Source organism: Tamandua tetradactyla, chromosome 19, assembly GCF_023851605.1.
Source record: "Tamandua tetradactyla isolate mTamTet1 chromosome 19, mTamTet1.pri, whole genome shotgun sequence".
NCBI lineage: Eukaryota > Metazoa > Chordata > Mammalia > Pilosa > Myrmecophagidae > Tamandua > Tamandua tetradactyla.
Window position 1 is genome coordinate 18196053 of NC_135345.1, and position 14515 is coordinate 18210567.

A 14515-nucleotide genomic window follows, 5' to 3' on the forward strand; every position below is an offset into this window, starting at 1 on the left:
AAAAAATTTTTCAGAAAAGGGAATGGGAAAATATTTTTTAAATGGCCTTTCCTTTCCTTTTACTTGACAAAGGAAAGATATCATGCTCATCTAGTGGGAGATTCATGAAGTAGTTGCATTCAAAATTGTAAATTAAGAACTAATGCAGATCCAGACCTGGCAGCGGCAGCGCGGACGGCCACCAGAAGTGGGAGTGTCACCAACTGCAATGTTGCCACAAGACTGCAATGATGACTCAGAAAATGTTTCACTGTTCAATGCCGAAGAGACTAAGAATAGGCAAAAAAATCCAAAATCAGACATCCAGTGGAGTCATTTTTCCATTTTTTTTTTGACTTAGTGCAATTATAGTCTATCTTCCCTGTGAATTGTTCAGCAGCAGCTTTATTCCCTGTGTGGTGAGAATTATCCTGTTGTTGTCATGTGACCTTTGGGTAGTGAAGAATGTCACAGGTAGACTAGTGGTTGGCCTACATTGGTGGAATCACATCAAGGTAGAAAGAGCCATTGAGTCATTTGAGTCCAGGAAGGTCATCCCCTCAAGGGAATAAAACTGTTTCAGAGGCTGAATTAAGAATCTTTTGGTTAGGATTTATTGACTATCCGGTGCTATGGATGATCTTTGCCTCCAGCGCTCTCTTCTCCTTCAGGGTGAAATGGTTGGCAGTGGTTGTCATGGGTGAGATGCTCCAAGGTGCCAAGGTGCCAACCTATATGGCTACATATAAAGTGGGCAGCAGAAAGAACTTAACCAGCGTGGCCACCTCTTATCTTGGAAAGCAGTTTTTAAGATAAAACTTGGAAAGTGATCAGACTACCTGAAGAGAGACAAAGTTTATGTGTTTTATTGCATTGGGGAACAACTAAAGGGTCCTGACTTTCAACCATTTAGAGTTTAAGCACATGTTGCAAAGAGGAGGATTGGGTTTGTTCCTCTATTTAAAAAGTTTTTTTTTTTTTTTAAGAAAAGGAAAAGTAATTTTCATACTGTTTGTTTTTTCTTTCTAGTTTGAAGGTATGGCATCACTGGAAATGTCATAATTTATTTCATGATGTATTTAAGTAGGCACATAGTCATGTAATGTCTATATGTTGCAAATTAATGAAAGCATTTGTGTTCATACACATGGGTAATGGAGAACTTTCTATTTTGATCTGTAGTTATTTTTAGATGTTCTTGGTTTATTATTTCTGTAGGTTATTTTCAAAAGAAAGTTTTTTCCACAGTAAGAATATGCCTTTTGGCTTATGCTTAACTTAGAAAGAATTGTTAATTTTACAACCAACTCTGTACTTCATGGTGCAACATCTTATCTTAAATGTACACAGGAGAGTAAAACCCAATTTGGGCCAGTGGTGTTAATTACTTTCTAAAAGTTTGTTTATTTTTATTTGCAAAAGGTCACATACTTGAGGTCCAGTTAATATATAAGCAGAATCTCCATGGTTTATGTTTAAGGAATACCTAGAGACTACTGCTGTTCTATTTACTTTAGGAATAGGATAGCCAGATTTCACTTTGGAACTCCCTGGATGCTCTTCAGTGGTCCTTCGCTTAATGAGATCTATGTTTTACCACTAAAAGAGGATTATTCTTATGTTGTAGTGGGAATAATAATTTAAATACTCAGCATAATAAATGCCTGAAAGATTTTATTTTAGGAATCTATTTTTTTTCTTTCTATTGTGGGGATATTGTAAATCATGCACATTTGTGTGAATGGTATTTCTTAAAGCAATATATGTCACAATAAACTAAACCAATCTATAAACAGCTATAGGGACCTATAAATTCTTTTGTAAGTTCTATAAACTCTGTTGGAGTCTTTTATCAACAGATTGTTTTTTTGAATGTACTTATAGATTGTTAAAAAAATTTTAATGTTTTTGTTTTTTAAAAAAAACTAATCCAATAGCTTGAAAATTTCTTACTCTCATCATGATTTAACCCACGATGATTGCATTTTTCTGAACAAATATTGAGACTCATGTTTCAAAACGTTATGTGGCAATAAATGGGAGAAATGCTGATGATTTTGGTAGTACAAGAAAATCCTGCAAGTAGAATTTTTGTCTTCTCCCTGGAGCAAAGGAGAATGATTGGGACTTCAGAAGCTAAGTTTCGTAGAGCAATTGTGAAGAGAAGGAAGCTAGTGGTTTGCAGGTTAGGCCCCTTTTACCTATTAAACATTTACTCTTATAGCTCCAGCCATGTTTTATGTTTTTTGTTTTTTTGTATGGTCAGGTACCGGGAATCAAACCAGGGTCCCTGGCATGACAGGTGAGAATTCTGCCTGCTACGCCACCATCGCACCACCCTGTTTTGTGGCTATTTAAGAAGGAAAAGGAAAACAAAAACAAAAGCAAAACATTGTTTTAGAGAAACTTACAATTCACTTGAGAACCGAGCACACCTGAAACAAAATAATGTATAACAGAAAACAGCAAATGTCTTGGTTTGTCTGATTGCTATAACAAATACCACAGAATGAGTTGGCTTAAACAACCAGTGTTTATTAGCTCATGATTTTAGAAGCTAGATGGTTAAAATCAAGATATCAGCAAGAGGGGCAAGATGACAGCTTAGTGAGGTGTGGAATTTTGTTCGTCCTCCACAGCAGCTGGTAAATAGCCAGGAACAGTACAGCACAACTGGTTGGGCTACATCAGTCTGGATCAGGCTGACTGGCTGAGATTCCATACAGAACTGAATGTCAAAGAACAGATAGAGAACAAAGTCATCCATCAAGAAAATCCTAGGTAAAAGAATGAAAATAACCTCCAGAATAAATTAAATGGAAGAATGACCCAGTTGAGGGAACAAACCAACAATTCAAATAAGATACAGGAGATGAAAAAGCTAATTCAGGATGACTGAACATACATGCAAGGTCTTGTCAGAATCAAATCAATGAGTTGAGGGAGGAGATAAAGAAGACATTGGATGGACAAAAAAAAGAAATTGAAAGTTTGAAAAAACAAATCACAGAACTTATGGGAACAAAGGGCCCAATAGAAGAGATGAAAAAAAGTGGAAACCTACAGCAATAGATTTGAAGAGGAAGAAGAAAGAATTAGTGAACTAGATGACTGGACATCTGAAATCTGAGATGCAAAAGCAAATATTGGGAAAAGAATAGAAAAATATGAACTGGGTCTCAGGGAATTGAATGGCAACATGAAGCACTATATATGTTGTGGGTGTCCCAAAAGGAGAAGAGAAGAGAAAAGGAGGAGAAAGACTAATGGAGGAAATTATCACTGAAAATTTCCCATCTCTTATGAAAGACATAAAATTACAGATCCAAGAAGTGCAGCATACCCCAAACAGAATTGATCCAAACAGACATACTCCAAGACATTTACCAATCATATTCATACATGTCAAAGAGAAAAAGAGAATTTTGAAAGCAGCAAGAGAAAAGCAATCCATCACATACGAGGAAAGCCCAACAAACTATGTGTGGATTTCTCAGCAGGAACCATGGAGGTGAAAAGGCAATGATATGATATACTTAAGATTTAAAAGAGGAAACGTGCCAACCAAGAATTCTATATCCAGAAAAATTGTCCTTCAAAAATGAGAGGGAGAATGTAAAGTATTTTCAGGCAAATCATTACTGGGAGAATTTGTGACCAAGAGACCAGCTCTGCAAGAAATACTAAATGGAGCACTACAGGCAGAGGAAAAGGCATGAATGAGAGGTCTGGAGAAGAGTGTAGAAATGAAGACTGTCAGTAAAGGTAAGAAGAGAAAAAATTAAATATGACATACAAAATCCAAAAGACAAAATGGTAGCAGAAAGTAGTGCCTTTACAGTAATAATGCTGATAATGGATTAAACTCACCAATCAAAAGACACAGACTTGCAGAAGGGATTAAAAAACAGGACCCATTTATGTGCTATCTACAGAAGACTCATTTTAGAGCCAAGGACAAAAATAGGTTGAAAGTGAAAGGTTGGGAAGAGATATTTCATGCAAACAACAAACAAAAAAGAGCAGGAGTAGCTATACTACTATCTGATAAATTAGACTTCAAATGTAAAACAATAAAAAAAGACAAAGAAGGACACTATGTATTACTAAAAGGAAAAATTCAACAAGAAGACAGAACAATCATAAATATTTATGCACTGAGCCAGAGTGCTCCAAAGAACATGAGGCAAATCTGACAACACTGAAGGGAGAAACAGACACCTCTACCGTAATAGTTGGAGACTTCAATTCCCCACTCTACTTAATGAGTAGAACATCTAGACAGAGGATCAATAAAGAAACAGAATTTGAATAATATAATAAATGAATTGCACTTAAAGACATTTCAAGAACCTTACACCTCACAATAGCAGGATACACAATTTTCTCAAGTGCTCATGGGCCATTCCCAAGGATAGACCATATGCTGGACCACAAAGCAAGTCTCAATAAATTTAAAAAGATGTAATAATGTAAACACGTTCTTGGATCATAATGAAATGAAACTGGAAACCAATAACAGGCAGACGGCCAGAAAATTCACAAATATTTGGAGGCTAAACAGCACTCTTAAACAACCAGTGAGTCAAGGACAAAATTACAAGAGAAATCAGTAAATATTTTAAGGCAAATAAAAGTGAAAATACAACATATCAAAATTATGGAATGCAGACGGCATTGCTAAGAGGGAAATTTGTCATCTTAAATGTCTATATTAAAAAAGAACAAAAAGCAAAAATCAAAGAAATAGCTGATCACTTGGAAGAACTAGAGAAAGAACAGCAAACTAACTCCAAAGCAAACAGAAGGAAAGAAATAAGAAAGATTAGAACAGAAATAAGTGAAATTGAGAACATGAAAACAATCAAGAAAAATCAATAAAACCAGATGTTGGTTCTTGAGAAAATCAATAAAATTGATGAGTCCTTAGGTAGGTTGACCAAAAGAGAGAGAGAGAGAGAGAGAGAGAGAGAGAGAGAGAGAGAGAGAGAGAGAGAGAGAGAGAAGAAACAAATAAATGAAATCAGAAATGGAAGAGGAGACATAACTACTGACTCCACAGAAAATAAAAGCAGTATTGAGAGGATACTATGAGCAACCATATGCTAATAAACTAGATGATGTAGATGAAGTGGACAACTTCCTAGAAAGGCATGAACAACCAAAATTGGGGACAAAATAGACGACCTCAACTAGCCAATCATAATTAAAGAGATTGACTCAGTCAAGATGCTCCCCAAAAAGAAAAGTCCAGGACCAGATGGCTTCACATGTGAATTCTACCAAGCATTCAAGAATTAGTACGAATCCTGCTTAAACTCTTCAAAAAAATTTAAGAGGAGGGAAAGCTACCTAACACATTTGCCCTAATGTCAAAGCCAGACAAAGATACTACAAGAAAAGAAAATTACAGATCAACCTTTCTAATTAATATAGATGCAAAAATCCTCAACAAAATACTTGCAAATCAAATCCATCAGCACATTAAAAAAATTATACACCATGACCAAGTGAGATTTATTTGAGGTATGCAAAGAAGATTCAACATAAGAAAATCAATTAATGTAATACACCATATCAACAAATTCAAGCAGAAAAATCACATGATTATCTCAACTGATGCAGAAAAGACATTTGACAAAATTCAACATTCTTTCTTGATGAAAACACCTCAAAGGATAGGAATAGAAGGGAACTTCTCAACATGAAAAAGGGAATACATGAAAAACCCAACCTAACATCATCCTCAATGGCAAAAGACTGAAAGCTTTCCCCCTAATATCAGGAAGAAGACAAGAATGCCCACTGTCACCATTGTTATCAACATTCTGCTGGGAGTTCTAACCAAAGCAATTAGACAAGAAAAAAGAAATAAAAGGCATCTAAATTGGAAAAGAAGTAAAACTCTCACTGTTTGCATATAATAAGATACTATATGTCAAAAATCCTGAAAAAGCTACAGTAAAGCTACTAGAGCTAATAAATGAGTACACCAACGTGGCAGGGTAGAAGATCAACACCCCAAAATCAGTAGTATTTCTGTACACTACTGATGAGTAATCTGAAGAGGATATCAAGAAAAAAAAATCAATTTACAATAGCAACCAAAAGAATCAAATATTTAGGAATAAACTTAACTAAGGATACTAAAGGCCCATACACAAATAACTGCAGGAAATTGCTAAAATAAATCATGGAAGACCTAAAAAAAAATGGAAGAGCATATTGTGTTCACAGATTGGAAGACTAAATATAGTTAAGATATCAATTCTACCCAAACTGATTTGTAGATTCAATGTAATAGGAGTTAAAATACCAATAACTTACTTCTCAGAAATAGAAAAATGAATAACCAGATTTACTTGGAAGGTTAGGTTCCCACAAATAGTTGAAAATATCTTGAGGCAGAAAAAAGAAGTGAAGTCTCACACTACCTAATTTAAAAGCATATTATGAAGCTTCAGTGGTCAAAACAGGATAATACTGGCATAAAGATAGATATACTGACCAGTGGAATTGAATAGTATTCAGATACAGACCTTCTCATATATGGATAATTGACCTTTGATAAGGCAGTCAAGCTAACCCACCTGGGACAGTGAAGCCTCTTCAATAAATGGTGCATGAAGAACTGGATATTTATATTCCAAAGAATGAAAGAGGATCCATATCTCACACCCTATACAAAAATTGACTCAAAACGGATCAAAGACTTAAACATTAGAGCTAAGACTATAAAACTTTTAGAGGAAATGTTGGGAAATATCTTACAAAGCTTGTAATAGAAAGTGGTTTCCTAAATCTTACATCCAAAGCATAAGCATTGAAGAAAGAAATAGATAAATGGGAACTCCTCAAAATTAAACACTTTCATTGCATCAAAAACCTTTGTCAAGAAAGTAAAAAAGCAGCCTACACAATGACAGACAATATTTGAAAACCACATAACAGATAAGAGTTTAGTGTCCAGAATATATAAAGGGATTCTTTTTTTTTCTTTTTTTTTATTAATTAAAAAAAGAATTAACAAAACAATTAGAAATCATTCCAATCTACATGTACAATCAGTAATTCTTAATAACATCACATAGTTGCATATTCATCATTTCTTAGTACATTTGCATCGATTTAGAAAAAGAAATAAAAAGACAACAGAATAAGAATTAAAACAATAATAGAAAGAAAAAAAAACAAAAAAAACAAAAACAAAAAACCTATACCTCACATGCAGCTTCATTCAGTGTTTTAACATAATTGCATTACAATTGGGTAGTATTGTGCTGTCCATTTCTGAGTTTTTATATCCAGTCCCGTTGTACAGTCTGTATCCCTTCAGCTCCAATTATCCCTTCTCTTTTTTTTTTTAATTAACGGAAAAAAGAAATTAACCCAACATTTAGAGAGCATACCATTCTACATATGCAATCATTAATTCTTAACATCATCACATAGATGCATGATCATCATTTCTTAGTACATTTGCATTGGTTTAGAAGAACTAGCAACATAACCGAAAAAGATATAGAATGTTAATATAGAGAAAAAAATAAAAGTAATAATAGTAAAATCAAAACAAAACAAAAACCTATAGCTCAGATGCAGCTTCATTCAGTGTTTTAACATGATTACTTTACAATTAGGTATTATTGTGCTGTCCATTTTTGAGTTTTTGTATCTAGTCCTGTTGCACAGTCTGTATCCCTTCAGCTTCAATTACCCATTGTCTTACCCTGTTTCTAACTCCTGCTGAACTCTGTTACCAATGACATATTTCAAGTTTATTCTCGAATGTCCGTTCACATCAGTGGGACCATACAGTATTTGTCCTTTAGTTTTTGGCTGGATTCACTCAGCATAATATTCTCTAGGTCCATCCATGTTATTACATGGTTCATAAGTTTATCTTGTCTTAAAGCTGCATAATATTCCATCGTATGTATATACCACAGTTTGTTTAGCCACTCTTCTGTTGATGGAGATTTTGGCTGTTTCCATCTCTTTGCAATTGTAAATAATGCTGCTATAAACATTGGTGTGCAAATGTCCGTTTGTGTCTTTGCCCTTAAGTCCTTTGAGTAGATACCTAGCAATGGTATTGCTGGGTCGTATGGCAATTCTATATTCAGCTTTTTGAGGAACTGCCAAACTGCCTTCCACAGTGGTTGCACCATTTGACATTCCCACCAACAGTGGATAAGTGTGCCTCTTTCTCCGCATCCTCTCCAGCACTTGTCATTTTCTGTTTTGTTGATAATGGCCATTCTGGTGGGTGTGAGATGATATCTCATTGTGGTTTTGATTTGCATTTCTCTAATGGCCAGGGACATTGAGCATCTCTTCATGTGCCTCTTGGCCATCCGTATTTCCTCTTCTGAGAGGTGTCTGTTCAAGTCTTTTTCCCATTTTGTAATTGGGTTGGCTGTCTTTTTGTTGTTGAGATGAACAATCTCTTTATAAATTCTGGATACTAGACCTTTATCTGATATATCATTTCCAAATATTGTCTCCCATTGTGAAGGCTGTCTTTCTACTTTCTTGATGAAGTTCTTTGATGCACAAAAGTGTTTAATTTTGAGGAGTTCCCATTTATTTATTTCCTTCTTCAGTGCTCTTGCTTTAGGTTTAAGGTCCATAAAACCGCCTCCAGTTGTAAGATCCATAAGATATCTCCCAACATTTTCCTCTAACTGTTTTATGGTCTTAGACCTAATGTTTAGATCTTTGATCCATTTTGAGTTCACTTTTGTATAGGGTGTGAGAGATGGGTCTTCTTTCATTCTTTTGCATATGGATATCCAGTTCTCTAGACACCATTTATTGAAGAGACTGCTCTGTCCCAGGTGAGTTGGCTTGACTGCCTTATCAAAGATCAAATGTCCATAGATGAGAGGGTCTATATCTGAGCACTCTATTCGATTCCATTGGTCGATATATCTATCTTTATGCCAATACCATGCTGTTTTGACCACTGTGGCTTCATAATATGCCTTAAAGTCAGGCAGCGCGAGACCTCCAGCTTCATTTTTTTTTCCTCAAGATGTTTTTAGCAATTCGGGGCACCCTGCCCTTCCCGATAAATTTGCTTATTGGTTTTTCTATTTCTGAAAAATAAGTTGTTGGGATTTTGATTGGTATTGCATTGAATCTGTAAATCAATTTAGGTAGGATTGACATCTTAACTATATTTAGTCTTCCAATCCATGAACACGGTATGCCCTTCCATCTATTTAGGTCTTCTGTGATTTCTTTTAGCAGTTTTTTGTAGTTTTCTTTATATAGGTTTTTTGTCTCTTTAGTTAAATTTATTCCTAGGTATTTTATTCTTTTAGTTGCAATTGTAAATGGGATTCGTTTCTTGATTTCCCCCTCAGCTTGTTCATTACTAGTGTATAGAAATGCTACAGATTTTTGAATGTTGATCTTGTAACCTGCTACTTTGCTGTACTCATTTATTAGCTCTAGTAGTTTTGTTGTGGATTTTTCCGGGTTTTCGACGTATAGTATCATATCGTCTGCAAACAGTGATAGTTTTACTTCTTCCTTTCCTATTTTGATGCCTTTTATTTCTTTTTCTTGTCTAATTGCTCTGGCTAAAACCTCCAACACAGTGTTGAATAATAGTGGTGATAGTGGACATCCTTGTCTTGTTCCTGATCTTAGGGGGAAAGTTTTCAATTTTTCCCCATTGAGGATGATATTAGCTGTGGGTTTTTCATATATTCCCTCTATCATTTTAAGGAAGTTCCCTTGTATTCCTATCTTTTGAAGTGTTTTCAACAGGAAAGGATGTTGAATCTTGTCAAATGCCTTCTCTGCATCAATTGAGATGATCATGTGATTTTTCTGCTTTGATTTGTTGATATGGTGTATTACATTAATTGATTTTCTTATGTTGAACCATCCTTGCATACCTGGGATGAATCCTACTTGGTCATGATGTATAATTCTTTTAATGTGTTGTTGGATACGATTTGCTAGAATTTTATTGAGGATTTTTGCATCTGTATTCATTAGAGAGATTGGTCTGTAGTTTTCTTTTTTTGTAATATCTTTGCCTGGTTTTGGTATGAGGGTGATGTTGGCTTCATAGAATGAATTAGGTAGTTTTCCCTCCACTTCGATTTTTTTGAAGAGTTTGAAGAGAATTGGTACTAATTCTTTCTGGAACGCTTGGTAGAATTCACATGTGAAGCCATCTGGTCCTGGACTTTTCTTTTTAGGAAGCTTTTGAATGACTAATTCAATTTCTTTACTTGTGATTGGTTTGTTGAGGTCATCTATGTCTTCTTGAGTCAAAGTTGGTTGTTCATGTCTTTCCAGGAACCCGTCCATTTCCTCTAAATTGTTGTATTTATTAGCGTAAAGTTGTTCATAGTATCCTGTTATTACCTCCTTTATTTCTGTGAGGTCAGTAGTTATGTCTCCTCTTCCATTTCTGATCTTATTTATTTGCATCCTCTCTCTTCTTCTTTTTGTCAATCTTGATAGGGGCCCATCAATCTTATTGATTTTCTCATAGAACCAACTTCTGGTCTTATTGATTTTCTCTACTGTTTTCATATTTTCAATTTCATTTATTTCTGCCCTGATCTTTGTTATTTCTTTCCTTTTGCTTGCTTTGGGATTAGTTTGCTGTTCTTTCTCCAGTTCTTCCAAGTGGACAGTTAATTCCTGCATTTTTGCCTTTTCTTCTTTTCTGATATAGGCATTTAGGGCAATAAATTTTCCTCTTAGCACTGCCTTTGCTGCATCCCATAAGTTTTGATATGTTGTGTTTTCATTTTCATTTGCCTCGAGGTATTTACTAATTTCTCTTGCAATTTCTTCTTTGACCCACTCGTTGTTTAAGAGTGTGTTGTTGAGCCTCTAGGTATTTGTGAATTTTCTGGCATTCTGCCTATTATTGATTTCCAACTTCATTCCTTTATGATCCGAGAAAGTGTTGTGTATGATTTCAATCTTTTTAAATTTGTTAAGACTTGATTTGTGACCCAGCATATGGTCTATCTTTGAGAATGATCCATGAGCACTTGAGAAAAAGGTGTATCCTGCTGTTGTGGGATGTAATGTCCTATAAATGTCTGTTAAGTCTAGCTCATTTATAGTAATATTCAGATTCTCTATTTCTTTATTGATCCTCTGTCTAGATGTTCTGTCCATTGATGAGAGTGGTGAGTTGAAGTCTCCAACTATTATGGTATTTGTGTCTATTTCCCTTTTCAGTGTTTGCAGTGTATTCCTCACGTATTTTGGGGCATTCTGGTTCGGTGCATAAATATTTATGATTGTTATGTCTTCTTGTTTAATTGTTCCTTTTATTAGTATATAGTGTCCTTCTTTGTCTCTTTTAACTGTTTTACATTTGAAGTCTAACTTGTTGGATAATAGTATAGCCACTCCTGCTCTTTTCTGGTTGTTATTTGCATGAAATATCTTTTCCCAACCTTTCACTTTCAACCTATGTTTATCTTTGGGTCTAAGATGTGTTTCCTGTAGACAGCATATAGAAGGATCCTGTTTTTTAATCCATTCTGCCAATCTATGTCTTTTGATTGGGGAATTCAGTCCATTAACATTTAGTGTTATTACTGTTTGGATAATATTTTCCTCTAACATTTTGCCTTTTGTATTATATATATCATATCTGATTTTCCTTCTTTCTACACTCTTCTCCATACCTCTCTCTTCTGTCTTTTTGGTTCTGACTCTAGTGCTCCCTTTAGTATTTCTTGCAGAGCTGGTCTCTTGGTCACAAATTCTCTCAGTGACTTTTTGTCCGAGAATGTTTTAATTTCTCCCTCATTTTTGAAGGATAATTTTGCTGGATATAGGAGTCTTGGTTGGCAGTTTTTCTCTTTTAGTAATTTAAATATATCATCCCACTGTCTTCTAGCCTCCATGGTTTCTGCTGAGAAATCTACACATAGTCTTATTGGGTTTCCCTTGTATGTGATGGATTGTTTTTCTCTTGCTGCTTTCAAGATCCTCTCTTTCTCTTTGACCTCTGACATTCTAACTAGTAAGTGCCTTGGAGAACACCTATTTGGGTCTAATCTCTTTGGGGTGCACTGCACTTCTTGGATCTGTAATTTTAGGTCTTTCATAAGAGTTGGGAAATTTTCAGTGAAAATTTCTTCCATTAGTTTTTCTCCTCCTTTTCCCTTCTCTTCTCCTTCTGGGACACCCACAACACATATATTTGTGCGGTTCATATTGTCCTTGAGTTCCCTGATACCCTGTTCAAATTTTTCCATTCTTTTCCCGATAGTTTCTGTTTGTTTTTGGAATTCAGATGTTCCATCCTCCAAATCACTAATTCTATCTTCTGTCTCTTTGAATCTATCATTGTAGGTATCCATTGTTTTTTCTATCTTTTCTACTTTGTCCTTCACTTCCATAAGTTCTGTGATTTGCTTTTTCAGTTTTTCTATTTCTTCTTTATGTTCAGCCCATGTCTTCTTCATGTCCTCCCTCAATTTATCGATTTCGTTTTTGTAGAGGTTTTCCATTTCTGTTCGTATATTTAGCATTAGTTGTCTCAGCTCCTGTATCTCATTTGAACTATTGGTTTGTTCCTTTGACTGGGCCATATTTTCAATTATTTGAGCGTGATCCGTTATCTTCTGTTGGCGTCTGCGCATTTAGACAGATTTCCCTGGATATTGGATCCAAAATTTGGAAGATTTTTCTGTGAAATCTCTGGGTTCTGTTTTTCTTATCCTGCCCAGTAGGTGGCGCTCGTGGCACACGTTTGTCTGCGGGTCCCACCAGTAAAAGGTGCTGTGGGACCTTAAACTTTGGAAAACTCTCGCCGTCCTGGGGGTTCGCTAGCCGAAGCGGCTTGAGCCGGCCCGGGGTCCGAACGCAGGGAGGGTTGCTGGTCGCCGCAGCCAGGGAAAGAGCCCGTCCGAATTTCCTAGTCGGCCCTGGGCAACAAGTGTGGCGGGAGGGCGCCTGCGGCAGCGGCCCGCCCGAGAGAGTGCACGTTCCCTGGGAGTCACGGGTTTGGAAGGGGCCTCCCCCACCCATCACCGTTCTCCGCGGCCTGGGGGTTTCCGATCCAATTCTCTCAGTTGGTCCTGGGGCTGTGTGTGGTGTGGGCGCCAGCTGCCTTGGTTTCAGGGGACCGCCTCTCCAATTCTCCCAGCCGGCCCGGGAAGGGGGAAGGGAGTAACTCTGGCCGCTTGCCACCCCGCCCGGTAAGGCCCGCGCGCCTCGGCGATCTCACCCGAGCTGCTTCTCTCAGCCAGCCAGCCGTTCCAGGATGGGGTACGCTGTCTTTTTTATCTCTGTTGTGGCTTTGGGCGCTTTCTGTATCATTTCTACTCCCCTAGTAGGTGTCCTGGAGAAGAAACTAAGATCCGCGCGTCTTACTAAGCCGCCATCTTCCAGGAAGTGTATAAAGGGATTCTTCAACTCAATAACAAAAAGACAAACAGCTCAATTAAAAAATGAGCAAAAGACATGAACAGACATTTCTCAGAAGAGTAAATAAAAATGGCTAAAATGCACACGAAAAGATGTTCAATTTCACTGGCTATTAGGAAAATGAAAATAAAAATCACAATGAGATATCATCTGATACCTACTAGAATAGCCATTATCAAAAAAACAAAAACAAAACAGAAAATAGCAAGTGCTGGAGAGGATGTGGAGAAAGAGGCACACTTATACACTGTTGGTGGGAATGTAAAATGGTACACCTGCTCTGGAAGGCAGCTTGGTGGTTCCTTAGGAAGTTAAGTATATAATTGCCATGTGATCTAGAAATTCCATTAGTAGGTATATATTCAAAGGGCCTGAGGACAAGGACAGAAATGGACATTTGCACACCAATGTTTATAGCAGCATTATTTACAGTTGTAAAGAGATAGAAACAGCCCAAATGTCCATCAATGGATAAGTGGCTAAACAAGCTTTGGTACATACATATGATGGAATATTATGCAGCTGTAAAACAGAATAAAGTCAGGAAGCATCTAATAATGTGGTTAAAGCTTGAGGACATTTTGATGAGTGAAATTAGCCAGAAACAAAAGGACAATACTGTATGGTCTCACTAATGTAACTAACATTAATGAGAGAGCTTGGAGAATTGAAATTAAGAACACAGGTTATCAGGAGATAGAAGTAGGGTAGAGATTGGGCAGTTAGTGCTGAAGGCATACAGATTGTGCAACAGGATTAATTGTAAAAGTTCAGAAATGTATACATGATGCTACCTGATTGCAGCACAATAATATAAGTACTGAATGAAACTGAATGTGGGTATAATAGAGGGAAAAGGGCTGGGGGCACATACGAAACCAGAAGGGAAGATAGAAGATGAATACTTAGACAGTATAATTTAGGGATGCCTAGAGTGGACACAGATGATGATTAAATGGACAAATGAAAAAACATTTTTGCATGAGGGAGAAAAAATGAATGTCTTATTGCAGGGTGTTGAAAATAGATGGTATATGGGAAAAAGTACAATCAATGTAAGCTAGGGTCTATAGTCAACAGTAACATTCTAATATGCTTCCAATGAATG

The 14515-nt window shown here is 36.4% G+C and overlaps 1 pseudogene; it reads left to right on the top strand.

Moving 5' to 3' along the window:
* Positions 1 to 208: 208 nt before the first annotated feature.
* On the top strand, positions 209 to 795 carry LOC143663497 (Golgi apparatus membrane protein TVP23 homolog B pseudogene; annotated as a pseudogene).
* The last annotated feature ends 13720 nt before the right edge of the window (positions 796 to 14515 follow it).